We start from the raw sequence: 27,318 nt of genomic DNA, 5'->3' as shown, positions 1-27,318 counted from the left end.
TCCAATTTACTCACCTGTTATCAGGAGAGAACCCAGGGCTGCATCTGTTAGCTCAGCACTGACCATGAAAAGTAATTCTAAGCATACTTACCAGTAACTTGTATTTCCTTCCATAGGAATCCATTGTGTGGTTTTCACCAGAAAAGTTTCTAAGTGTTCATTTTTTAAACTTACAAATATTCCTCTAAAATCAGCCGAACTACGAATTCCAATTTACTCACCTGTTATCAGGAGAGAACCCAGTGCTGCATCTTTTAGACCAGCACTGACCCTGAAAAGTAATTCTAAGCGTACTTACCAGTAACTTGTATTTCCTTCCATAGGAATCCACTGTGTGGTTTTCACCAGAAAAGTTTCTTTGTCCATTTTTGAAACGTACAAATATTCCTCTAAAATCAGCAGAACTAGGAATTCCAATTTACTCACCTGTTATCAGGAGAGAACCCAGGGCTGCATATTTTAGACCAGCACTGACCCTGAAAAGTAATTCTAAGAGTACTTACTAGTAACTTGTATTTCCTTCCACAGGAATCCATTGTGTGGTTTTCACCAGAAAAGTTTCTAAGTGTCCATTTTTGAAACGTACAAATATTCCTCTAAAATCAGCAGAACTACGAATTCCAATTTACTCACCTGTTATCAGGAGAGAACCCAGGGCTGCATCTGTTAGCCCAGCACTGACCCTGAAAAGTGATTCTAAGCGTACTTACCAGTAACTTGTATTTCCTTCCATAAGAATCCATTGTGTGGTTTTCACCAGAAAAGTTTCTAAGTGTCCATTTTTGAAACGTACAAATATTCCTCTAAAATCAGCCGAACTACGAATTCCAATTTACTCACCTTTTATCAGGAGAGAACCCAGTGCTGCATCTTTTAGACCAGCACTGACCCTGAAAAGTAATTCTAAGCGTACTTACCAGTAACTTGTATTTTCTTCCATAGGAATCCATTGTGTGGTTTTCACCAGAAAAGTTTCTGTGTCCATTTTTGAAACGTACAAATATTCCTCTATAATCTGCAGAACTACGAATTCCAATTTACTCACCTGTTATCAGGAGAGAACCCAGGGCTGCATATCTTAGCCCAGCACTGACCCTGAAAAGTAATTCTAAGCGTACTTACTACTAACTTGTATTTCCTTCCACAGGAATCCATTGTGTGGTTTTCACCAGAAAAGTTTCTAATTGACCATTTTTGAAACGTACAAATATTCCTCTAAAATCAGCAGAACTACGAATTCCAATTTACTCACCTGTTATCAGGAGAGAACCCAGGGCTGCATCTGTTAGCCCAGCACTGACCCTGAAAAGTAATTCTAAGCATACTTACCAGTAACTTGTATTTCCTTCCATAGGAATCCATTGTGTGGTTTTCACCAGAAAAGTTTCCAAGTGTCCATTTTTGAAACATACAAATATTTCTCTAAAATCAGCCGAACTACGAATTCCAATTTACTCACCTGTTATCAGGAGAGAACCCAGTGCTGCATCTTTTAGACCAGCACTGACCCTGAAAAGTAATTCTAAGCGTACTTACCAGTAACTTGTATTTCCTTCCATAGGAATCCATTGTGTGGTTTTCACCAGAAAAGTTTCTAAGTGTCCATTTTTGAAACGTACAAATATTCCTCTAAAATCAGCAGAACTACGAATTCCAATTTACTCACCTGTTATCAGGAGAGAACCCAGGGCTGCATCTGTTAGCTCAGCACTGACCATGAAAAGTAATTCTAAGCATACTTACCAGTAACTTGTATTTCCTTCCATAGGAATCCATTGTGTGGTTTTCACCAGAAAAGTTTCTAAGTGTTCATTTTTGAAACGTACAAATATTCCTCTAAAATCAGCAGAACTACGAATTCCAATTTACTCACCTGTTATCAGGAGAGAACCCAGGGCTGCATATTTAAGCCCAGCACTGACCCTGAAAAGTAATTCTAAGCGTACTTACTAGTAACTTGTATTTCCTTCCACAGGAATTTATTGTGTGGTTTTCACCAGAAAAGTTTCTAAGTGTCCATTTTTGAAACATACAAATATTCCTCTAAAATCAGCAGAACTATGAATTCCAATGTACTCACCTGTTATCAGGAGAGAACCCAGGGCTGCATCTGTTAGCCCAGCACTGACCCTGAAAAGTAATTCTAAGCATACTTACCAGTAACTTGTATTTCCTTCCATAGGAATCCATTGTGTGGTTTTCATCAGAAAAGTTTCTAAGTGTCCATTTTTGAAACGTACAAATAGTCCTCTAAAATCAGCCGAACTACGAATTCCAATTTACTCACCTGTTATCAGGAGAGAACCCAGGGCTGCATCTGTTAGCCCAGCACTGACCCTGAAAAGTAATTCTAAGTGTACTTACCAGTAACTTGTATTTTCTTCCATAGGAATCCATTGTGTGGTTTTCACCAGAAAAGTTTCTAAGTGTCCATTTTTGAAACGTACAAATATTCCTCTAAAATCAGCAAAACTACGAATTCCAATTTACTCACCTGTTATCAGGAGAGAACCCAGGGCTGCATCAGTTAGCTCAGCACTGACCATGAAAAGTAATTCTAAGCATACTTACCAGTAACTTGTATTTCCTTCCATAGGAATCCATTGTGTGGTTTTCACCAGAAAAGTTTCTAAGTGTCCATTTTTGAAACGTACAAATATTCCTCTAAAATCAGCCGAACTACGAATTCCAATTTACTCACCTGTTATCAGGAGAGAACCCAGTGCTGCATCTTTTAGACCAGCACTGACCCTGAAAAGTAATTCTAAGCGTACTTACCAGTAACTTGTATTTTCTTCCATAGGAATCCATTGTGTGGTTTTCACCAGAAAAGTTTCTGTGTCCATTTTTGAAACGTACAAATATTCCTCTAAAATCTGCAGAACTACGAATTCCAATTTACTCACCTGTTATCAGGAGAGAACCCAGGGCTACATCTGTTAGCTCAGCACTGACCATGAAAAGTAATTCTAAGCATACTTACCAGTAACTTGTATTTCCTTCCATAGGAATCCATTGTGTGGTTTTCACCAGAAAAGTTTCTAAGTGTTCATTTTTGAAACGTACAAATATTCCTCAAAAATCAGCCGAACTACGAATTCCAATTTACTCACCTGTTATCAGGAGAGAACCCAGTGCTGCATCTTTTAGACCAGCACTGACCCTGAAAAGTAATTCTAGGCGTACTTACCAGTAACTTGTATTTCCTTCCATAGGAATCCATTGTGTGGTTTTCACCAGAAAAGTTTCTTTGTCCATTTTTGAAACGTACAAATATTCCTCTAAAATCAGCAGAACTACGAATTCTAATTTACTCACCTGTTATCAGGAGAGAACCCAGGGCTGCATATTTTAGCCCAGCACTCACCCTGACAAGTAATTCTAAGCGTACTTACCAGTAACTTGTATTTCCTTTCATAGGAATCCATTGTGTGGTTTTTACCAGATAAGTTTCTAAGTGTCCATTTTTGAAACATACAAATATTCCTCTAAAATCAGCAGAACTACGAATTCCAATTTACTCACCTGTTATCAGGAGAGAACCCAGGGCTGCATCTGTTAGCTCAGCACTGACCATGAAAAGTAATTCTAAGCATACTTACCAGTAACTTGTATTTCCTTCCATAGGAATCCATTGAGTGGTTTTCACCAGAAATGTTTCTGTGTCCATTTTTGAAACGTACAAATATTCCTCTAAAATCAGCTGAACTACGAATTCAAATTTACTCACCTGTTATCAGGAGAGAACCCAGTGCTGCATCTGTTAGACCAGCACTGACCCTGAAAAGTAATTCTAAGCGTACTTACCAGTAATTTGTATTTCCTTCCATAGGAATCCATTGTGTGGTTTTCACCAGAAAAGTTTCTAAGTGTCCATTTTTGAAACGTACAAATAGTCCTCTAAAATCAGCCGAACTACGAATTCCAATTTACTCACCTGTTATCAGGAGAGAACACAGGGCTGTATCTGTTAGCCCAGCACTGACCCTGAAAAGTAATTCTAAGTGTACTTACCAGTAACTTGTATTTCCTTCCATAGGAATCCATTCTGTGGTTTTCACCAGAAAAGTTTCTAAGTGTCCATTTTTGAAACGTACAAATATTCCTCTAAAATCAGCAGAACTACGAATTCCAATTTACTCACCTGGTATCAGGAGAGAACCCAGGGCTGCATCTGTTAGCTCAGCACTGACCCTGAAAAGTAATTCTAAGCGTACTTACCAGTAACTTGTATTTCCTTCTATAGGAATCCATTGTGTGGTTTTCACCAGAAAAGTTTCTGTGTCCATTTTTGAAACGTACAAATATTCCTCTAAAATCAGCAGAACTACGAATTCCAATTTACTCACCTGTTATCAGGAGAGAACCCAGGGCTGCATATTTTAGCTCAGCACTGACCCTGAAAAGTAATTCTAAGCGTACTTACTACTAACTTGTATTTCCTTCCACAGGAATCCATTGTGTGGTTTTCACCAGAAAAGTTTCTAAGTGTCCATTTTTGAAACGTACAAATATTCCTCTAAAATCAGCAGAACTACGAATTCCAATTTACTCACCTGTTATCAGGAGAGAACCCAGGGCTGCATCTGTTAGCCCAGCACTGACCCTGAAAAGTAATTCTAAGCGTACTTACCAGTAACTTGTATTTCCTTCCATAGGAATCCATTGTGTGGTTTTCACCAGAAAAGTTACTGTGTCCATTTTTGAAACGTACAAATATTCCTCTAAAATCAGCCGAACTACGAATTCCAATTTACTCACCTGTTATCAGGAGAGAACCCAGTGCTGCATATTTTAGCCCAGCCCTGACCCTGAAAAGTAATTGTAAGCGTACTTACTAGTAACTTGTATTTCCTTCCATAGGAATCCATTGTGTGGTTTTCACCAGAAAAGTTTCTGTGTCCATTTTTGAAACGTACAAATATTCCTCTAAAATCAGCCGAACTACGAATTCAAATTCACTCACCTGTTATCAGGAGAGAACCCAGTGCTGCATCTTTTAGACCAGCACTGACCCTGAAAAGTAATTCTAAGCGTACTTACCAGTAATTTGTATTTCCTTCCATAGGAATCCATTGTGTGGTTTTCACCAGAAAAGTTTCTAAGTGTCCATTTTTGAAACGTACAAATAGTCCTCTAAAATCAGCCGAACTACGAATTCCAATTTACTCACCTGTTATCAGGAGAGAACCCAGTGCTTCATCTTTTAGACCAGCACTGACCCTGAAAAGTAATTCTAAGCGTACTTACCAGTAACTTGTATTTCCTTCCGTAGGAATCCATTGTGTGGTTTTCACCAGATAAGTTTCTAAGTGTCCAATTTTGAAATGTACAAATATTCCTCTAAAATCAGCCGATCTACGAATTCCGATTTACTCACCTGTTATCAGGAGACAACCCAGGGCTGCATATTTTAGCCTAGCACTGACCCTGAAAAGTAATTCTAAGCGTACTTACTAGTAACTTGTATTTCCTTCCACAGGAATCCATTGTGTGGTTTTCACCAGAAAAGTTTCTAAGTGTCCATTTTTGAAACGTACAAATATTCCTCTAAAATCAGCAGAACTACGAATTCCAATTTACTCACCTGTTATCAGGAGAGAACCCAGGGCTGCATCTGTTAGCCCAGCACTGACCCTGAAAAGTAATTCTGAGCATACTTACCAGTAACTTGTATTTACTTCCATAGGAATCCATTGTGTGGTTTTCACCAGAAAAGTTTCTAAGTGTCCAGTTTTGAAACGTACAAATATTCCTCTAAAATCAGCCGAACTACGAATTCAAATTTACTCACCTGTTATCAGGAGAGAACCCAGTGCTGCATCTTTTAGACCAGCACTGACCCTGAAAAGTAATTCTAAGCGTACTTAACAGTAATTTGTATTTCCTTCCATAGGAATCCATTGTGTGGTTTTCACCAGAAAAGGTTCTAAGTGTCCATTTTTGAAACGTACAAATAGTCCTCTAAAATCAGCCGAACTACGAATTCCAATTTACTCACCTGTTATCAGGAGAGAACCCAGGGCTGCATCTGTTAGCCCAGCACTGACCCTGAAAAGTAATTCTAACTGTACTTACCAGTAACTTGTATTTCCTTCCATAGGAATCCATTGTGTGGTTTTCACCAGAAAAGTTTCTAAGTGCCCATTTTTGAAACGTACAAATATTCCTCTAAAGTCAGCAGAACTACGAATTCCAATTTACTCACCTGTTATGAGGAGAGAACCCAGGGCTGCATCTGTTAGCTCAGCACTGACCATGAAAAGTAATTCTAAGCATACTTACCAGTAACTTGTATTTCCTTCCATAGGAATCCATTGTGTGGTTTTCACCAGAAAAGTTTCTAAGTGTTCATTTTTGAAACTTACAAATATTCCTCTAAAATCAGCCGAACTACGAATTCCAATTTACTCACCTGTTATCAGGAGAGAACCCAGTGCTGCATCTTTTAGACCAGCACTGACCCTGAAAAGTAATTCTAAGCGTACTTACCAGTAACTTGTATTTCCTTCCATAGGAATCCATTGTGTGGTTTTCACCAGAAAAGTTTCTTTGTCCATTTTTGAAACGTACAAATATTCCTCTAAAATCAGCAGAACTAGGAATTCCAATTTACTCACCTGTTATCAGGAGAGAACCCAGGGCTGCATATTTTAGACCAGCACTGACCCTGAAAAGTAATTCTAAGCGTACTTACTAGTAACTTGTATTTCCTTCCACAGGAATCCATTGTGTGGTTTTCACCAGAAAAGTTTCTAAGTGTCCATTTTTGAAACGTACAAATATTCCTCTAAAATCAGCAGAACTACGAATTCCAATTTACTCACCTGTTATCGGGAGAGAACCCAGGGCTGCATCTGTTAGCCCAGCACTGACCCTGAAAAGTAATTCTAAGCGTACTTACCAGTAACTTGTATTTCCTTCCATAGGAATCCATTGTGTGGTTTTCACCAGAAAAGTTTCTAAGTGTCCATTTTTGAAACGTACAAATATTCCTCTAAAATCAGCCGAACTACGAATTCCAATTTACTCACCTTTTATCAGGAGAGAACCCAGTGCTGCATCTTTTAGACCAGCACTGACCCTGAAAAGTAATTCTAAGCGTACTTACCAGTAACTTGTATTTTCTTCCATAGGAATCCATTGTGTGGTTTTCACCAGAAAAGTTTCTGTGTCCATTTTTGAAACGTACAAATATTCCTCTATAATCTGCAGAACTACGAATTCCAATTTACTCACCTGTTATCAGGAGAGAACCCAGGGCTGCATATTTTAGCCCAGCACTGACCCTGAAAAGTAATTCTAAGCGTACTTACTACTAACTTGTATTTCCTTCCACAGGAATCCATTGTGTGGTTTTCACCAGAAAAGTTTCTAATTGACCATTTTTGAAACGTACAAATATTCCTCTAAAATCAGCAGAACTACGAATTCCAATTTACTCACCTGTTATCAGGAGAGAACCCAGGGCTGCATCTGTTAGCCCAGCACTGACCCTGAAAAGTAATTCTGAGCATACTTACCAGTAACTTGTATTTACTTCCATAGGAATCCATTGTGTGGTTTTCACCAGAAAAGGTTCTAAGTGTCCATTTTTGAAACGTACAAATAGTCCTCTAAAATCAGCCGAACTACGAATTCCAATTTACTCACCTGTTATCAGGAGAGAACCCAGGGCTGCATCTGTTAGCCCAGCACTGACCCTGAAAAGTAATTCTAACTGTACTTACCAGTAACTTGTATTTCCTTCCATAGGAATCCATTGTGTGGTTTTCACCAGAAAAGTTTCTAAGTGCCCATTTTTGAAACGTACAAATATTCCTCTAAAGTCAGCAGAACTACGAATTCCAATTTACTCACCTGTTATCAGGAGAGAACCCAGGGCTGTATCTGTTAGCTCAGCACTGACCATGAAAAGTAATTCTAAGCATACTTACCAGTAACTTGTATTTCCTTCCATAGGAATCCATTGTGTGGTTTTCACCAGAAAAGTTTCTAAGTGTTCATTTTTTAAACTTACAAATATTCCTCTAAAATCAGCCGAACTACGAATTCCAATTTACTCACCTGTTATCAGGAGAGAACCCAGTGCTGCATCTTTTAGACCAGCACTGACCCTGAAAAGTAATTCTAAGCGTACTTACCAGTAACTTGTATTTCCTTCCATAGGAATCCATTGTGTGGTTTTCACCAGAAAAGTTTCTTTGTCCATTTTTGAAACGTACAAATATTCCTCTAAAATCAGCAGAACTAGGAATTCCAATTTACTCACCTGTTATCAGGAGAGAACCCAGGGCTGCATATTTTAGACCAGCACTGACCCTGAAAAGTAATTCTAAGCGTACTTACTAGTAACTTGTATTTCCTTCCACAGGAATCCATTGTGTGGTTTTCACCAGAAAAGTTTCTAAGTGTCCATTTTTGAAACGTACAAATATTCCTCTAAAATCAGCAGAACTACGAATTCCAATTTACTCACCTGTTATCAGGAGAGAACCCAGGGCTGCATCTGTTAGCCCAGCACTGACCCTGAAAAGTGATTCTAAGCGTACTTACCAGTAACTTGTATTTTCTTCCATAGGAATCCATTGTGTGGTTTTCACCAGAAAAGTTTCTGTGTCCATTTTTGAAACGTACAAATATTCCTCTATAATCTGCAGAACTACGAATTCCAATTTACTCACCTGTTATCAGGAGAGAACCCAGGGCTGCATATTTTAGCCGAGCACTGACCCTGAAAAGTAATTCTAAGCGTACTTACTACTAACTTGTATTTCCTTCCACAGGAATCCATTGTGTGGTTTTCACCAGAAAAGTTTCTAATTGACCATTTTTGAAACGTACAAATATTCCTCTAAAATCAGCAGAACTACGAATTCCAATTTACTCACCTGTTATCAGGAGAGAACCCAGGGCTGCATCTGTTAGCCCAGCACTGACCCTGAAAAGTAATTCTGAGCATACTTACCAGTAACTTGTATTTACTTCCATAGGAATCCATTGTGTGGTTTTCACCAGAAAAGGTTCTAAGTGTCCATTTTTGAAACGTACAAATAGTCCTCTAAAATCAGCCGAACTACGAATTCCAATTTACTCACCTGTTATCAGGAGAGAACCCAGGGCTGCATCTGTTAGCCCAGCACTGACCCTGAAAAGTAATTCTAACTGTACTTACCAGTAACTTGTATTTCCTTCCATAGGAATCCATTGTGTGGTTTTCACCAGAAAAGTTTCTAAGTGCCCATTTTTGAAACGTACAAATATTCCTCTAAAGTCAGCAGAACTACGAATTCCAATTTACTCACCTGTTATCAGGAGAGAACCCAGGGCTGCATCTGTTAGCTCAGCACTGACCATGAAAAGTAATTCTAAGCATACTTACCAGTAACTTGTATTTCCTTCCATAGGAATCCATTGTGTGGTTTTCACCAGAAAAGTTTCTAAGTGTTCATTTTTTAAACTTACAAATATTCCTCTAAAATCAGCCGAACTACGAATTCCAATTTACTCACCTGTTATCAGGAGAGAACCCAGTGCTGCATCTTTTAGACCAGCACTGACCCTGAAAAGTAATTCTAAGCGTACTTACCAGTAACTTGTATTTCCTTCCATAGGAATCCACTGTGTGGTTTTCACCAGAAAAGTTTCTTTGTCCATTTTTGAAACGTACAAATATTCCTCTAAAATCAGCAGAACTAGGAATTCCAATTTACTCACCTGTTATCAGGAGAGAACCCAGGGCTGCATATTTTAGACCAGCACTGACCCTGAAAAGTAATTCTAAGAGTACTTACTAGTAACTTGTATTTCCTTCCACAGGAATCCATTGTGTGGTTTTCACCAGAAAAGTTTCTAAGTGTCCATTTTTGAAACGTACAAATATTCCTCTAAAATCAGCAGAACTACGAATTCCAATTTACTCACCTGTTATCAGGAGAGAACCCAGGGCTGCATCTGTTAGCCCAGCACTGACCCTGAAAAGTGATTCTAAGCGTACTTACCAGTAACTTGTATTTCCTTCCATAAGAATCCATTGTGTGGTTTTCACCAGAAAAGTTTCTAAGTGTCCATTTTTGAAACGTACAAATATTCCTCTAAAATCAGCCGAACTACGAATTCCAATTTACTCACCTTTTATCAGGAGAGAACCCAGTGCTGCATCTTTTAGACCAGCACTGACCCTGAAAAGTAATTCTAAGCGTACTTACCAGTAACTTGTATTTTCTTCCATAGGAATCCATTGTGTGGTTTTCACCAGAAAAGTTTCTGTGTCCATTTTTGAAACGTACAAATATTCCTCTATAATCTGCAGAACTACGAATTCCAATTTACTCACCTGTTATCAGGAGAGAACCCAGGGCTGCATCTGTTAGCCCAGCACTGACCCTGAAAAGTGATTCTAAGCGTACTTACCAGTAACTTGTATTTCCTTCCATAAGAATCCATTGTGTGGTTTTCACCAGAAAAGTTTCTAAGTGTCCATTTTTGAAACGTACAAATATTCCTCTAAAATCAGCCGAACTACGAATTCCAATTTACTCACCTTTTATCAGGAGAGAACCCAGTGCTGCATCTGTTAGCCCAGCACTGACCCTGAAAAGTAATTCTAAGCATACTTACCAGTAACTTGTATTTCCTTCCATAGGAATCCATTGTGTGGTTTTCATCAGAAAAGTTTCTAAGTGTCCATTTTTGAAACGTACAAATAGTCCTCTAAAATCAGCCGAACTACGAATTCCAATTTACTCACCTGTTATCAGGAGAGAACCCAGGGCTGCATCTGTTAGCCCAGCACTGACCCTGAAAAGTAATTCTAAGTGTACTTACCAGTAACTTGTATTTTCTTCCATAGGAATCCATTGTGTGGTTTTCACCAGAAAAGTTTCTAAGTGTCCATTTTTGAAACGTACAAATATTCCTCTAAAATCAGCAAAACTACGAATTCCAATTTACTCACCTGTTATCAGGAGAGAACCCAGGGCTGCATCAGTTAGCTCAGCACTGACCATGAAAAGTAATTCTAAGCATACTTACCAGTAACTTGTATTTCCTTCCATAGGAATCCATTGTGTGGTTTTCACCAGAAAAGTTTCTAAGTGTCCATTTTTGAAACGTACAAATATTCCTCTAAAATCAGCCGAACTACGAATTCCAATTTACTCACCTGTTATCAGGAGAGAACCCAGTGCTGCATCTTTTAGACCAGCACTGACCCTGAAAAGTAATTCTAAGCGTACTTACCAGTAACTTGTATTTTCTTCCATAGGAATCCATTGTGTGGTTTTCACCAGAAAAGTTTCTGTGTCCATTTTTGAAACGTACAAATATTCCTCTAAAATCTGCAGAACTACGAATTCCAATTTACTCACCTGTTATCAGGAGAGAACCCAGGGCTACATCTGTTAGCTCAGCACTGACCATGAAAAGTAATTCTAAGCATACTTACCAGTAACTTGTATTTCCTTCCATAGGAATCCATTGTGTGGTTTTCACCAGAAAAGTTTCTAAGTGTTCATTTTTGAAACGTACAAATATTCCTCAAAAATCAGCCGAACTACGAATTCCAATTTACTCACCTGTTATCAGGAGAGAACCCAGTGCTGCATCTTTTAGACCAGCACTGACCCTGAAAAGTAATTCTAGGCGTACTTACCAGTAACTTGTATTTCCTTCCATAGGAATCCATTGTGTGGTTTTCACCAGAAAAGTTTCTTTGTCCATTTTTGAAACGTACAAATATTCCTCTAAAATCAGCAGAACTACGAATTCTAATTTACTCACCTGTTATCAGGAGAGAACCCAGGGCTGCATATTTTAGCCCAGCACTCACCCTGACAAGTAATTCTAAGCGTACTTACCAGTAACTTGTATTTCCTTTCATAGGAATCCATTGTGTGGTTTTTACCAGATAAGTTTCTAAGTGTCCATTTTTGAAACATACAAATATTCCTCTAAAATCAGCAGAACTACGAATTCCAATTTACTCACCTGTTATCAGGAGAGAACCCAGGGCTGCATCTGTTAGCTCAGCACTGACCATGAAAAGTAATTCTAAGCATACTTACCAGTAACTTGTATTTCCTTCCATAGGAATCCATTGAGTGGTTTTCACCAGAAATGTTTCTGTGTCCATTTTTGAAACGTACAAATATTCCTCTAAAATCAGCTGAACTACAAATTCAAATTTACTCACCTGTTATCAGGAGAGAACCCAGTGCTGCATCTGTTAGACCAGCACTGACCCTGAAAAGTAATTCTAAGCGTACTTACCAGTAATTTGTATTTCCTTCCATAGGAATCCATTGTGTGGTTTTCACCAGAAAAGTTTCTAAGTGTCCATTTTTGAAACGTACAAATAGTCCTCTAAAATCAGCCGAACTACGAATTCCAATTTACTCACCTGTTATCAGGAGAGAACACAGGGCTGTATCTGTTAGCCCAGCACTGACCCTGAAAAGTAATTCTAAGTGTACTTACCAGTAACTTGTATTTCCTTCCATAGGAATCCATTCTGTGGTTTTCACCAGAAAAGTTTCTAAGTGTCCATTTTTGAAACGTACAAATATTCCTCTAAAATCAGCAGAACTACGAATTCCAATTTACTCACCTGGTATCAGGAGAGAACCCAGGGCTGCATCTGTTAGCTCAGCACTGACCCTGAAAAGTAATTCTAAGCGTACTTACCAGTAACTTGTATTTCCTTCTATAGGAATCCATTGTGTGGTTTTCACCAGAAAAGTTTCTGTGTCCATTTTTGAAACGTACAAATATTCCTCTAAAATCAGCAGAACTACGAATTCCAATTTACTCACCTGTTATCAGGAGAGAACCCAGGGCTGCATATTTTAGCTCAGCACTGACCCTGAAAAGTAATTCTAAGCGTACTTACTACTAACTTGTATTTCCTTCCACAGGAATCCATTGTGTGGTTTTCACCAGAAAAGTTTCTAAGTGTCCATTTTTGAAACGTACAAATATTCCTCTAAAATCAGCAGAACTACGAATTCCAATTTACTCACCTGTTATCAGGAGAGAACCCAGGGCTGCATCTGTTAGCCCAGCACTGACCCTGAAAAGTAATTCTAAGCGTACTTACCAGTAACTTGTATTTCCTTCCATAGGAATCCATTGTGTGGTTTTCACCAGAAAAGTTACTGTGTCCATTTTTGAAACGTACAAATATTCCTCTAAAATCAGCCGAACTACGAATTCCAATTTACTCACCTGTTATCAGGAGAGAACCCAGTGCTGCATATTTTAGCCCAGCCCTGACCCTGAAAAGTAATTGTAAGCGTACTTACTAGTAACTTGTATTTCCTTCCATAGGAATCCATTGTGTGGTTTTCACCAGAAAAGTTTCTGTGTCCATTTTTGAAACGTACAAATATTCCTCTAAAATCAGCCGAACTACGAATTCAAATTCACTCACCTGTTATCAGGAGAGAACCCAGTGCTGCATCTTTTAGACCAGCACTGACCCTGAAAAGTAATTCTAAGCGTACTTACCAGTAATTTGTATTTCCTTCCATAGGAATCCATTGTGTGGTTTTCACCAGAAAAGTTTCTAAGTGTCCATTTTTGAAACGTACAAATATTCCTCTAAAATCAGCAGAACTACGAATTCCAATTTACTCACCTGTTATCATGAGAGAACCCAGGGCTGCATATTTAGGCCCAGCACTGACCCTGAAAAGTAATTCTAAGCGTACTTACTAGTAACTTGTATTTCCTTCCACAGGAATCCATTGTGTGGTTTTCACCAGAAAAGTTTCTAAGTGTCCATTTTTGAAACGTACAAATATTCCTCTAAAATCAGCAGAACTACGAATTCCAATTTACTCACCAGTTATCAGGAGAGAACCCAGGGCTGCATCAGTTAGCTCAGCACTGACCCTGAAAAGTAATTCTGAGCATACTTACCAGTAACTTGTATTTACTTCCATAGGAATCCATTGTGTGGTTTTCACCAGAAAAGTTTCTAAGTGTCCAGTTTTGAAACGTACAAATATTCCTCTAAAATCAGCCGAACTACGAATTCAAATTTACTCACCTGTTATCAGGAGAGAACCCAGTGCTGCATCTTTTAGACCAGCACTGACCCTGAAAAGTAATTCTAAGCGTACTTAACAGTAATTTGTATTTCCTTCCATAGGAATCCACTGTGTGGTTTTCACCAGAAAAGGTTCTAAGTGTCCATTTTTGAAACGTACAAATAGTCCTCTAAAATCAGCCGAACTACGAATTCCAATTTACTCACCTGTTATCAGGAGAGAACCCAGGGCTGCATCTGTTAGCCCAGCACTGACCCTGAAAAGTAATTCTAACTGTACTTACCAGTAACTTGTATTTCCTTCCATAGGAATCCATTGTGTGGTTTTCACCAGAAAAGTTTCTAAGTGCCCATTTTTGAAACGTACAAATATTCCTCTAAAGTCAGCAGAACTACGAATTCCAATTTACTCACCTGTTATGAGGAGAGAACCCAGGGCTGCATCTGTTAGCTCAGCACTGACCATGAAAAGTAATTCTAAGCATACTTACCAGTAACTTGTATTTCCTTCCATAGGAATCCATTGTGTGGTTTTCACCAGAAAAGTTTCTAAGTGTTCATTTTTGAAACTTACAAATATTCCTCTAAAATCAGCCGAACTACGAATTCCAATTTACTCACCTGTTATCAGGAGAGAACCCAGTGCTGCATCTTTTAGACCAGCACTGACCCTGAAAAGTAATTCTAAGCGTACTTACCAGTAACTTGTATTTCCTTCCATAGGAATCCATTGTGTGGTTTTCACCAGAAAAGTTTCTTTGTCCATTTTTGAAACGTACAAATATTCCTCTAAAATCAGCAGAACTAGGAATTCCAATTTACTCACCTGTTATCAGGAGAGAACCCAGGGCTGCATATTTTAGACCAGCACTGACCCTGAAAAGTAATTCTAAGCGTACTTACTAGTAACTTGTATTTCCTTCCACAGGAATCCATTGTGTGGTTTTCACCAGAAAAGTTTCTAAGTGTCCATTTTTGAAACGTACAAATATTCCTCTAAAATCAGCAGAACTACGAATTCCAATTTACTCACCTGTTATCGGGAGAGAACCCAGGGCTGCATCTGTTAGCCCAGCACTGACCCTGAAAAGTAATTCTAAGCGTACTTACCAGTAACTTGTATTTCCTTCCATAGGAATCCATTGTGTGGTTTTCACCAGAAAAGTTTCTAAGTGTCCATTTTTGAAACGTACAAATATTCCTCTAAAATCAGCCGAACTACGAATTCCAATTTACTCACCTTTTATCAGGAGAGAACCCAGTGCTGCATCTTTTAGACCAGCACTGACCCTGAAAAGTAATTCTAAGCGTACTTACCAGTAACTTGTATTTTCTTCCATAGGAATCCATTGTGTGGTTTTCACCAGAAAAGTTTCTGTGTCCATTTTTGAAACGTACAAATATTCCTCTATAATCTGCAGAACTACGAATTCCAATTTACTCACCTGTTATCAGGAGAGAACCCAGGGCTGCATATTTTAGCCCAGCACTGACCCTGAAAAGTAATTCTAAGCGTACTTACTACTAACTTGTATTTCCTTCCACAGGAATCCATTGTGTGGTTTTCACCAGAAAAGTTTCTAATTGACCATTTTTGAAACGTACAAATATTCCTCTAAAATCAGCAGAACTACGAATTCCAATTTACTCACCTGTTATCAGGAGAGAACCCAGGGCTGCATCTGTTAGCCCAGCACTGACCCTGAAAAGTAATTCTGAGCATACTTACCAGTAACTTGTATTTACTTCCATAGGAATCCATTGTGTGGTTTTCACCAGAAAAGGTTCTAAGTGTCCATTTTTGAAACGTACAAATAGTCCTCTAAAATCAGCCGAACTACGAATTCCAATTTACTCACCTGTTATCAGGAGAGAACCCAGGGCTGCATCTGTTAGCCCAGCACTGACCCTGAAAAGTAATTCTAACTGTACTTACCAGTAACTTGTATTTCCTTCCATAGGAATCCATTGTGTGGTTTTCACCAGAAAAGTTTCTAAGTGCCCATTTTTGAAACGTACAAATATTCCTCTAAAGTCAGCAGAACTACGAATTCCAATTTACTCACCTGTTATCAGGAGAGAACCCAGGGCTGTATCTGTTAGCTCAGCACTGACCATGAAAAGTAATTCTAAGCATACTTACCAGTAACTTGTATTTCCTTCCATAGGAATCCATTGTGTGGTTTTCACCAGAAAAGTTTCTAAGTGTTCATTTTTTAAACTTACAAATATTCCTCTAAAATCAGCCGAACTACGAATTCCAATTTACTCACCTGTTATCAGGAGAGAACCCAGTGCTGCATCTTTTAGACCAGCACTGACCCTGAAAAGTAATTCTAAGCGTACTTACCAGTAACTTGTATTTCCTTCCATAGGAATCCATTGTGTGGTTTTCACCAGAAAAGTTTCTTTGTCCATTTTTGAAACGTACAAATATTCCTCTAAAATCAGCAGAACTAGGAATTCCAATTTACTCACCTGTTATCAGGAGAGAACCCAGGGCTGCATATTTTAGACCAGCACTGACCCTGAAAAGTAATTCTAAGCGTACTTACTAGTAACTTGTATTTCCTTCCACAGGAATCCATTGTGTGGTTTTCACCAGAAAAGTTTCTAAGTGTCCATTTTTGAAACGTACAAATATTCCTCTAAAATCAGCAGAACTACGAATTCCAATTTACTCACCTGTTATCAGGAGAGAACCCAGGGCTGCATCTGTTAGCCCAGCACTGACCCTGAAAAGTGATTCTAAGCGTACTTACCAGTAACTTGTATTTCCTTCCATAGGAATCCATTGTGTGGTTTTCACCAGAAAAGTTTCTAAGTGTCCATTTTTGAAACGTACAAATATTCCTCTAAAATCAGCCGAACTACGAATTCCAATTTACTCACCTTTTATCAGGAGAGAACCCAGTGCTGCATCTTTTAGACCAGCACTGACCCTGAAAAGTAATTCTAAGCGTACTTACCAGTAACTTGTATTTTCTTCCATAGGAATCCATTGTGTGGTTTTCACCAGAAAAGTTTCTGTGTCCATTTTTGAAACGTACAAATATTCCTCTATAATCTGCAGAACTACGAATTCCAATTTACTCACCTGTTATCAGGAGAGAACCCAGGGCTGCATATTTTAGCCCAGCACTGACCCTGAAAAGTAATTCTAAGCGTACTTACTACTAACTTGTATTTCCTTCCACAGGAATCCATTGTGTGGTTTTCACCAGAAAAGTTTCTAATTGACCATTTTTGAAACGTACAAATATTCCTCTAAAATCAGCAGAACTACGAATTCCAATTTACTCACCTGTTATCAGGAGAGAACCCAGGGCTGCATCTGTTAGCCCAGCACTGACCCTGAAAAGTAATTCTAAGCATACTTACCAGTAACTTGTATTTCCTTCCATAGGAATCCATTGTGTGGTTTTCACCAGAAAAGTTTCCAAGTGTCCATTTTTGAAACATACAAATATTTCTCTAAAATCAGCCGAACTACGAATTCCAATTTACTCACCTGTTATCAGGAGAGAACCCAGTGCTGCATCTTTTAGACCAGCACTGACCCTGAAAAGTAATTCTAAGCGTACTTACCAGTAACTTGTATTTCCTTCCATAGGAATCCATTGTGTGGTTTTCACCAGAAAAGTTTCTAAGTGTCCATTTTTGAAACGTACAAATATTCCTCTAAAATCAGCAGAACTACGAATTCCAATTTACTCACCTGTTATCAGGAGAGAACCCAGGGCTGCATCTGTTAGCTCAGCACTGACCATGAAAAGTAATTCTAAGCATACTTACCAGTAACTTGTATTTCCTTCCATAGGAATCCATTGTGTGGTTTTCACCAGAAAAGTTTCTAAGTGTTCATTTTTGAAACGTACAAATATTCCTCTAAAATCAGCTGAACTACGAATTCCAATTTACTCACCTGTTATCAGGAGAGAACCCAGTGCTGCATCTTTTAGACCAGCACTGACCCTGAAAAGTAATTCTAAGCGTACTTACCAGTAACTTGTATTTCCTTCCATAGGAATCCATTGTGTGGTTTTCACCAGAAAAGTTTCTTTGTCCATTTTTGAAACGTACAAATATTCCTCTAAAATCAGCAGAACTACGAATTCCAATTTACTCACCTGTTATCAGGAGAGAACCCAGGGCTGCATATTTAAGCCCAGCACTGACCCTGAAAAGTAATTCTAAGCGTACTTACTAGTAACTTGTATTTCCTTCCACAGGAATCCATTGTGTGGTTTTCACCAGAAAAGTTTCTAAGTGTCCATTTTTGAAACATACAAATATTCCTCTAAAATCAGCAGAACTATGAATTCCAATGTACTCACCTGTTATCAGGAGAGAACCCAGGGCTGCATCTGTTAGCCCAGCACTGACCCTGAAAAGTAATTCTAAGCATACTTACCAGTAACTTGTATTTCCTTCCATAGGAATCCATTGTGTGGTTTTCATCAGAAAAGTTTCTAAGTGTCCATTTTTGAAACGTACAAATAGTCCTCTAAAATCAGCCGAACTACGAATTCCAATTTACTCACCTGTTATCAGGAGAGAACCCAGGGCTGCATCTGTTAGCCCAGCACTGACCCTGAAAAGTAATTCTAAGTGTACTTACCAGTAACTTGTATTTTCTTCCATAGGAATCCATTGTGTGGTTTTCACCAGAAAAGTTTCTAAGTGTCCATTTTTGAAACGTACAAATATTCCTCTAAAATCAGCAAAACTACGAATTCCAATTTACTCACCTGTTATCAGGAGAGAACCCAGGGCTGCATCAGTTAGCTCAGCACTGACCATGAAAAGTAATTCTAAGCATACTTACCAGTAACTTGTATTTCCTTCCATAGGAATCCATTGTGTGGTTTTCACCAGAAAAGTTTCTAAGTGTCCATTTTTGAAACGTACAAATATTCCTCTAAAATCAGCCGAACTACGAATTCCAATTTACTCACCTGTTATCAGGAGAGAACCCAGTGCTGCATCTTTTAGACCAGCACTGACCCTGAAAAGTAATTCTAAGCGTACTTACCAGTAACTTGTTTTTTCTTCCATAGGAATCCATTGTGTGGTTTTCACCAGAAAAGTTTCTGTGTCCATTTTTGAAACGTACAAATATTCCTCTAAAATCTGCAGAACTACGAATTCCAATTTACTCACCTGTTATCAGGAGAGAACCCAGGGCTACATCTGTTAGCTCAGCACTGACCATGAAAAGTAATTCTAAGCATACTTACCAGTAACTTGTATTTCCTTCCATAGGAATCCATTGTGTGGTTTTCACCAGAAAAGTTTCTAAGTGTTCATTTTTGAAACGTACAAATATTCCTCAAAAATCAGCCGAACTACGAATTCCAATTTACTCACCTGTTATCAGGAGAGAACCCAGTGCTGCATCTTTTAGACCAGCACTGACCCTGAAAAGTAATTCTAGGCGTACTTACCAGTAACTTGTATTTCCTTCCATAGGAATCCATTGTGTGGTTTTCACCAGAAAAGTTTCTTTGTCCATTTTTGAAACGTACAAATATTCCTCTAAAATCAGCAGAACTACGAATTCTAATTTACTCACCTGTTATCAGGAGAGAACCCAGGGCTGCATATTTTAGCCCAGCACTCACCCTGACAAGTAATTCTAAGCGTACTTACCAGTAACTTGTATTTCCTTTCATAGGAATCCATTGTGTGGTTTTTACCAGATAAGTTTCTAAGTGTCCATTTTTGAAACATACAAATATTCCTCTAAAATCAGCAGAACTACGAATTCCAATTTACTCACCTGTTATCAGGAGAGAACCCAGGGCTGCATCTGTTAGCTCAGCACTGACCATGAAAAGTAATTCTAAGCATACTTACCAGTAACTTGTATTTCCTTCCATAGGAATCCATTGAGTGGTTTTCACCAGAAATGTTTCTGTGTCCATTTTTGAAACGTACAAATATTCCTCTAAAATCAGCTGAACTACGAATTCAAATTTACTCACCTGTTATCAGGAGAGAACCCAGTGCTGCATCTGTTAGACCAGCACTGACCCTGAAAAGTAATTCTAAGCGTACTTACCAGTAATTTGTATTTCCTTCCATAGGAATCCATTGTGTGGTTTTCACCAGAAAAGTTTCTAAGTGTCCATTTTTGAAACGTACAAATAGTCCTCTAAAATCAGCCGAACTACGAATTCCAATTTACTCACCTGTTATCAGGAGAGAACACAGGGCTGTATCTGTTAGCCCAGCACTGACCCTGAAAAGTAATTCTAAGTGTACTTACCAGTAACTTGTATTTCCTTCCATAGGAATCCATTCTGTGGTTTTCACCAGAAAAGTTTCTAAGTGTCCATTTTTGAAACGTACAAATATTCCTCTAAAATCAGCAGAACTACGAATTCCAATTTACTCACCTGGTATCAGGAGAGAACCCAGGGCTGCATCTGTTAGCTCAGCACTGACCCTGAAAAGTAATTCTAAGCGTACTTACCAGTAACTTGTATTTCCTTCCATAGGAATCCATTGTGTGGTTTTCACCAGAAAAGTTTCTAAGTGTCCAGTTTTGAAACGTACAAATATTCCTCTAAAATCAGCCGAACTACGAATTCAAATTTACTCACCTGTTATCAGGAGAGAACCCAGTGCTGCATCTTTTAGACCAGCACTGACCCTGAAAAGTAATTCTAAGCGTACTTAACAGTAATTTGTATTTCCTTCCATAGGAATCCATTGTGTGGTTTTCACCAGAAAAGGTTCTAAGTGTCCATTTTTGAAACGTACAAATAGTCCTCTAAAATCAGCCGAACTACGAATTCCAATTTACTCACCTGTTATCAGGAGAGAACCCAGGGCTGCATCTGTTAGCCCAGCACTGACCCTGAAAAGTAATTCTAACTGTACTTACCAGTAACTTGTATTTCCTTCCATAGGAATCCATTGTGTGGTTTTCACCAGAAAAGTTTCTAAGTGCCCATTTTTGAAACGTACAAATATTCCTCTAAAGTCAGCAGAACTACGAATTCCAATTTACTCACCTGTTATGAGGAGAGAACCCAGGGCTGCATCTGTTAGCTCAGCACTGACCATGAAAAGTAATTCTAAGCATACTTACCAGTAACTTGTATTTCCTTCCATAGGAATCCATTGTGTGGTTTTCACCAGAAAAGTTTCTAAATGTTCATTTTTGAAACTTACAAATATTCCTCTAAAATCAGCCGAACTACGAATTCCAATTTACTCACCTGTTATCAGGAGAGAACCCAGTGCTGCATCTTTTAGACCAGCACTGACCCTGAAAAGTAATTCTAAGCGTACTTACCAGTAACTTGTATTTCCTTCCATAGGAATCCATTGTGTGGTTTTCACCAGAAAAGTTTCTTTGTCCATTTTTGAAACGTACAAATATTCCTCTAAAATCAGCAGAACTAGGAATTCCAATTTACTCACCTGTTATCAGGAGAGAACCCAGGGCTGCATATTTTAGACCAGCACTGACCCTGAAAAGTAATTCTAAGCGTACTTACTAGTAACTTGTATTTCCTTCCACAGGAATCCATTGTGTGGTTTTCACCAGAAAAGTTTCTAAGTGTCCATTTTTGAAACGTACAAATATTCCTCTAAAATCAGCAGAACTACGAATTCCAATTTACTCACCTGTTATCGGGAGAGAACCCAGGGCTGCATCTGTTAGCCCAGCACTGACCCTGAAAAGTAATTCTAAGCGTACTTACCAGTAACTTGTATTTCCTTCCATAGGAATCCATTGTGTGGTTTTCACCAGAAAAGTTTCTAAGTGTCCATTTTTGAAACGTACAAATATTCCTCTAAAATCAGCCGAACTACGAATTCCAATTTACTCACCTTTTATCAGGAGAGAACCCAGTGCTGCATCTTTTAGACCAGCACTGACCCTGAAAAGTAATTCTAAGCGTACTTACCAGTAACTTGTATTTTCTTCCATAGGAATCCATTGTGTGGTTTTCACCAGAAAAGTTTCTGTGTCCATTTTTGAAACGTACAAATATTCCTCTATAATCTGCAGAACTACGAATTCCAATTTACTCACCTGTTATCAGGAGAGAACCCAGGGCTGCATATTTTAGCCCAGCACTGACCCTGAAAAGTAATTCTAAGCGTACTTACTACTAACTTGTATTTCCTTCCACAGGAATCCATTGTGTGGTTTTCACCAGAAAAGTTTCTAATTGACCATTTTTGAAACGTACAAATATTCCTCTAAAATCAGCAGAACTACGAATTCCAATTTACTCACCTGTTATCAGGAGAGAACCCAGGGCTGCATCTGTTAGCCCAGCACTGACCCTGAAAAGTAATTCTGAGCATACTTACCAGTAACTTGTATTTACTTCCATAGGAATCCATTGTGTGGTTTTCACCAGAAAAGGTTCTAAGTGTCCATTTTTGAAACGTACAAATAGTCCTCTAAAATCAGCCGAACTACGAATTCCAATTTACTCACCTGTTATCAGGAGAGAACCCAGGGCTGCATCTGTTAGCCCAGCACTGACCCTGAAAAGTAATTCTAACTGTACTTACCAGTAACTTGTATTTCCTTCCATAGGAATCCATTGTGTGGTTTTCACCAGAAAAGTTTCTAAGTGCCCATTTTTGAAACGTACAAATATTCCTCTAAAGTCAGCAGAACTACGAATTCCAATTTACTCACCTGTTATCAGGAGAGAACCCAGGGCTGCATCTGTTAGCTCAGCACTGACCATGAAAAGTAATTCTAAGCATACTTACCAGTAACTTGTATTTCCTTCCATAGGAATCCATTGTGTGGTTTTCACCAGAAAAGTTTCTAAGTGTTCATTTTTTAAACTTACAAATATTCCTCTAAAATCAGCCGAACTACGAATTCCAATTTACTCACCTGTTATCAGGAGAGAACCCAGTGCTGCATCTTTTAGACCAGCACTGACCCTGAAAAGTAATTCTAAGCGTACTTACCAGTAACTTGTATTTCCTTCCATAGGAATCCATTGTGTGGTTTTCACCAGAAAAGTTTCTTTGTCCATTTTTGAAACGTACAAATATTCCTCTAAAATCAGCAGAACTAGGAATTCCAATTTACTCACCTGTTATCAGGAGAGAACCCAGGGCTGCATATTTTAGACCAGCACTGACCCTGAAAAGTAATTCTAAGCGTACTTACTAGTAACTTGTATTTCCTTCCACAGGAATCCATTGTGTGGTTTTCACCAGAAAAGTTTCTAAGTGTCCATTTTTGAAACGTACAAATATTCCTCTAAAATCAGCAGAACTACGAATTCCAATTTACTCACCTGTTATCAGGAGAGAACCCAGGGCTGCATCTGTTAGCCCAGCACTGACCCTGAAAAGTGATTCTAAGCGTACTTACCAGTAACTTGTATTTCCTTCCATAGGAATCCATTGTGTGGTTTTCACCAGAAAAGTTTCTAAGTGTCCATTTTTGAAACGTACAAATATTCCTCTAAAATCAGCCGAACTACGAATTCCAATTTACTCACCTTTTATCAGGAGAGAACCCAGTGCTGCATCTTTTAGACCAGCACTGACCCTGAAAAGTAATTCTAAGCGTACTTACCAGTAACTTGTATTTTCTTCCATAGGAATCCATTGTGTGGTTTTCACCAGAAAAGTTTCTGTGTCCATTTTTGAAACGTACAAATATTCCTCTATAATCTGCAGAACTACGAATTCCAATTTACTCACCTGTTATCAGGAGAGAACCCAGGGCTGCATATTTTAGCCCAGCATTGACCCTGAAAAGTAATTCTAAGCGTACTTACTACTAACTTGTATTTCCTTCCACAGGAATCCATTGTGTGGTTTTCACCAGAAAAGTTTCTAATTGACCATTTTTGAAACGTACAAATATTCCTCTAAAATCAGCAGAACTACGAATTCCAATTTACTCACCTGTTATCAGGAGAGAACCCAGGGCTGCATCTGTTAGCCCAGCACTGACCCTGAAAAGTAATTCTAAGCATACTTACCAGTAACTTGTATTTCCTTCCATAGGAATCCATTGTGTGGTTTTCACCAGAAAAGTTTCCAAGTGTCCATTTTTGAAACATACAAATATTTCTCTAAAATCAGCCGAACTACGAATTCCAATTTACTCACCTGTTATCAGGAGAGAACCCAGTGCTGCATCTTTTAGACCAGCACTGACCCTGAAAAGTAATTCTAAGCGTACTTACCAGTAACTTGTATTTCCTTCCATAGGAATCCATTGTGTGGTTTTCACCAGAAAAGTTTCTAAGTGTCCATTTTTGAAACGTACAAATATTCCTCTAAAATCAGCAGAACTACGAATTCCAATTTACTCACCTGTTATCAGGAGAGAACCCAGGGCTGCATCTGTTAGCTCAGCACTGACCATGAAAAGTAATTCTAAGCATACTTACCAGTAACTTGTATTTCCTTCCATAGGAATCCATTGTGTGGTTTTCACCAGAAAAGTTTCTAAGTGTTCATTTTTGAAACGTACAAATATTCCTCTAAAATCAGCTGAACTACGAATTCCAATTTACTCACCTGTTATCAGGAGAGAACCCAGTGCTGCATCTTTTAGACCAGCACTGACCCTGAAAAGTAATTCTAAGCGTACTTACCAGTAACTTGTATTTCCTTCCATAGGAATCCATTGTGTGGTTTTCACCAGAAAAGTTTCTTTGTCCATTTTTGAAACGTACAAATATTCCTCTAAAATCAGCAGAACTACGAATTCCAATTTACTCACCTGTTATCAGGAGAGAACCCAGGGCTGCATATTTAAGCCCAGCACTGACCCTGAAAAGTAATTCTAAGCGTACTTACTAGTAACTTGTATTTCCTTCCACAGGAATCCATTGTGTGGTTTTCACCAGAAAAGTTTCTAAGTGTCCATTTTTGAAACATACAAATATTCCTCTAAAATCAGCAGAACTATGAATTCCAATGTACTCACCTGTTATCAGGAGAGAACCCAGGGCTGCATCTGTTAGCCCAGCACTGACCCTGAAAAGTAATTCTAAGCATACTTACCAGTAACTTGTATTTCCTTCCATAGGAATCCATTGTGTGGTTTTCATCAGAAAAGTTTCTAAGTGTCCATTTTTGAAACGTACAAATAGTCCTCTAAAATCAGCCGAACTACGAATTCCAATTTACTCACCTGTTATCAGGAGAGAACCCAGGGCTGCATCTGTTAGCCCAGCACTGACCCTGAAAAGTAATTCTAAGTGTACTTACCAGTAACTTGTATTTTCTTCCATAGGAATCCATTGTGTGGTTTTCACCAGAAAAGTTTCTAAGTGTCCATTTTTGAAACGTACAAATATTCCTCTAAAATCAGCAAAACTACGAATTCCAATTTACTCACCTGTTATCAGGAGAGAACCCAGGGCTGCATCAGTTAGCTCAGCACTGACCATGAAAAGTAATTCTAAGCATACTTACCAGTAACTTGTATTTCCTTCCATAGGAATCCATTGTGTGGTTTTCACCAGAAAAGTTTCTAAGTGTCCATTTTTGAAACGTACAAATATTCCTCTAAAATCAGCCGAACTACGAATTCCAATTTACTCACCTGTTATCAGGAGAGAACCCAGTGCTGCATCTTTTAGACCAGCACTGACCCTGAAAAGTAATTCTAAGCGTACTTACCAGTAACTTGTATTTTCTTCCATAGGAATCCATTGTGTGGTTTTCACCAGAAAAGTTTCTGTGTCCATTTTTGAAACGTACAAATATTCCTCTAAAATCTGCAGAACTACGAATTCCAATTTACTCACCTGTTATCAGGAGAGAACCCAGGGCTACATCTGTTAGCTCAGCACTGACCATGAAAAGTAATTCTAAGCATACTTACCAGTAACTTGTATTTCCTTCCATAGGAATCCATTGTGTGGTTTTCACCAGAAAAGTTTCTAAGTGTTCATTTTTGAAACGTACAAATATTCCTCAAAAATCAGCCGAACTACGAATTCCAATTTACTCACCTGTTATCAGGAGAGAACCCAGTGCTGCATCTTTTAGACCAGCACTGACCCTGAAAAGTAATTCTAGGCGTACTTACCAGTAACTTGTATTTCCTTCCATAGGAATCCATTGTGTGGTTTTCACCAGAAAAGTTTCTTTGTCCATTTTTGAAACGTACAAATATTCCTCTAAAATCAGCAGAACTACGAATTCTAATTTACTCACCTGTTATCAGGAGAGAACCCAGGGCTGCATATTTTAGCCCAGCACTCACCCTGACAAGTAATTCTAAGCGTACTTACCAGTAACTTGTATTTCCTTTCATAGGAATCCATTGTGTGGTTTTTACCAGATAAGTTTCTAAGTGTCCATTTTTGAAACATACAAATATTCCTCTAAAATCAGCAGAACTACGAATTCCAATTTACTCACCTGTTATCAGGAGAGAACCCAGGGCTGCATCTGTTAGCTCAGCACTGACCATGAAAAGTAATTCTAAGCATACTTACCAGTAACTTGTATTTCCTTCCATAGGAATCCATTGAGTGGTTTTCACCAGAAATGTTTCTGTGTCCATTTTTGAAACGTACAAATATTCCTCTAAAATCAGCTGAACTACGAATTCAAATTTACTCACCTGTTATCAGGAGAGAACCCAGTGCTGCATCTGTTAGACCAGCACTGACCCTGAAAAGTAATTCTAAGCGTACTTACCAGTAATTTGTATTTCCTTCCATAGGAATCCATTGTGTGGTTTTCACCAGAAAAGTTTCTAAGTGTCCATTTTTGAAACGTACAAATAGTCCTCTAAAATCAGCCGAACTACGAATTCCAATTTACTCACCTGTTATCAGGAGAGAACACAGGGCTGTATCTGTTAGCCCAGCACTGACCCTGAAAAGTAATTCTAAGTGTACTTACCAGTAACTTGTATTTCCTTCCATAGGAATCCATTCTGTGGTTTTCACCAGAAAAGTTTCTAAGTGTCCATTTTTGAAACGTACAAATATTCCTCTAAAATCAGCAGAACTACGAATTCCAATTTACTCACCTGGTATCAGGAGAGAACCCAGGGCTGCATCTGTTAGCTCAGCACTGACCCTGAAAAGTAATTCTAAGCGTACTTACCAGTAACTTGTATTTCCTTCTATAGGAATCCATTGTGTGGTTTTCACCAGAAAAGTTTCTGTGTCCATTTTTGAAACGTACAAATATTCCTCTAAAATCAGCAGAACTACGAATTCCAATTTACTAACCTGTTATCAGGAGAGAACCCAGGGCTGCATATTTTAGCCCAGCACTGACCCTGA

This window comes from Triturus cristatus, chromosome 1_1 (genome assembly GCF_964204655.1).
Source record: "Triturus cristatus chromosome 1_1, aTriCri1.1, whole genome shotgun sequence".
Lineage (NCBI taxonomy): Eukaryota > Metazoa > Chordata > Amphibia > Caudata > Salamandridae > Triturus > Triturus cristatus.
This window is presented reverse-complemented; position numbering follows the sequence as displayed.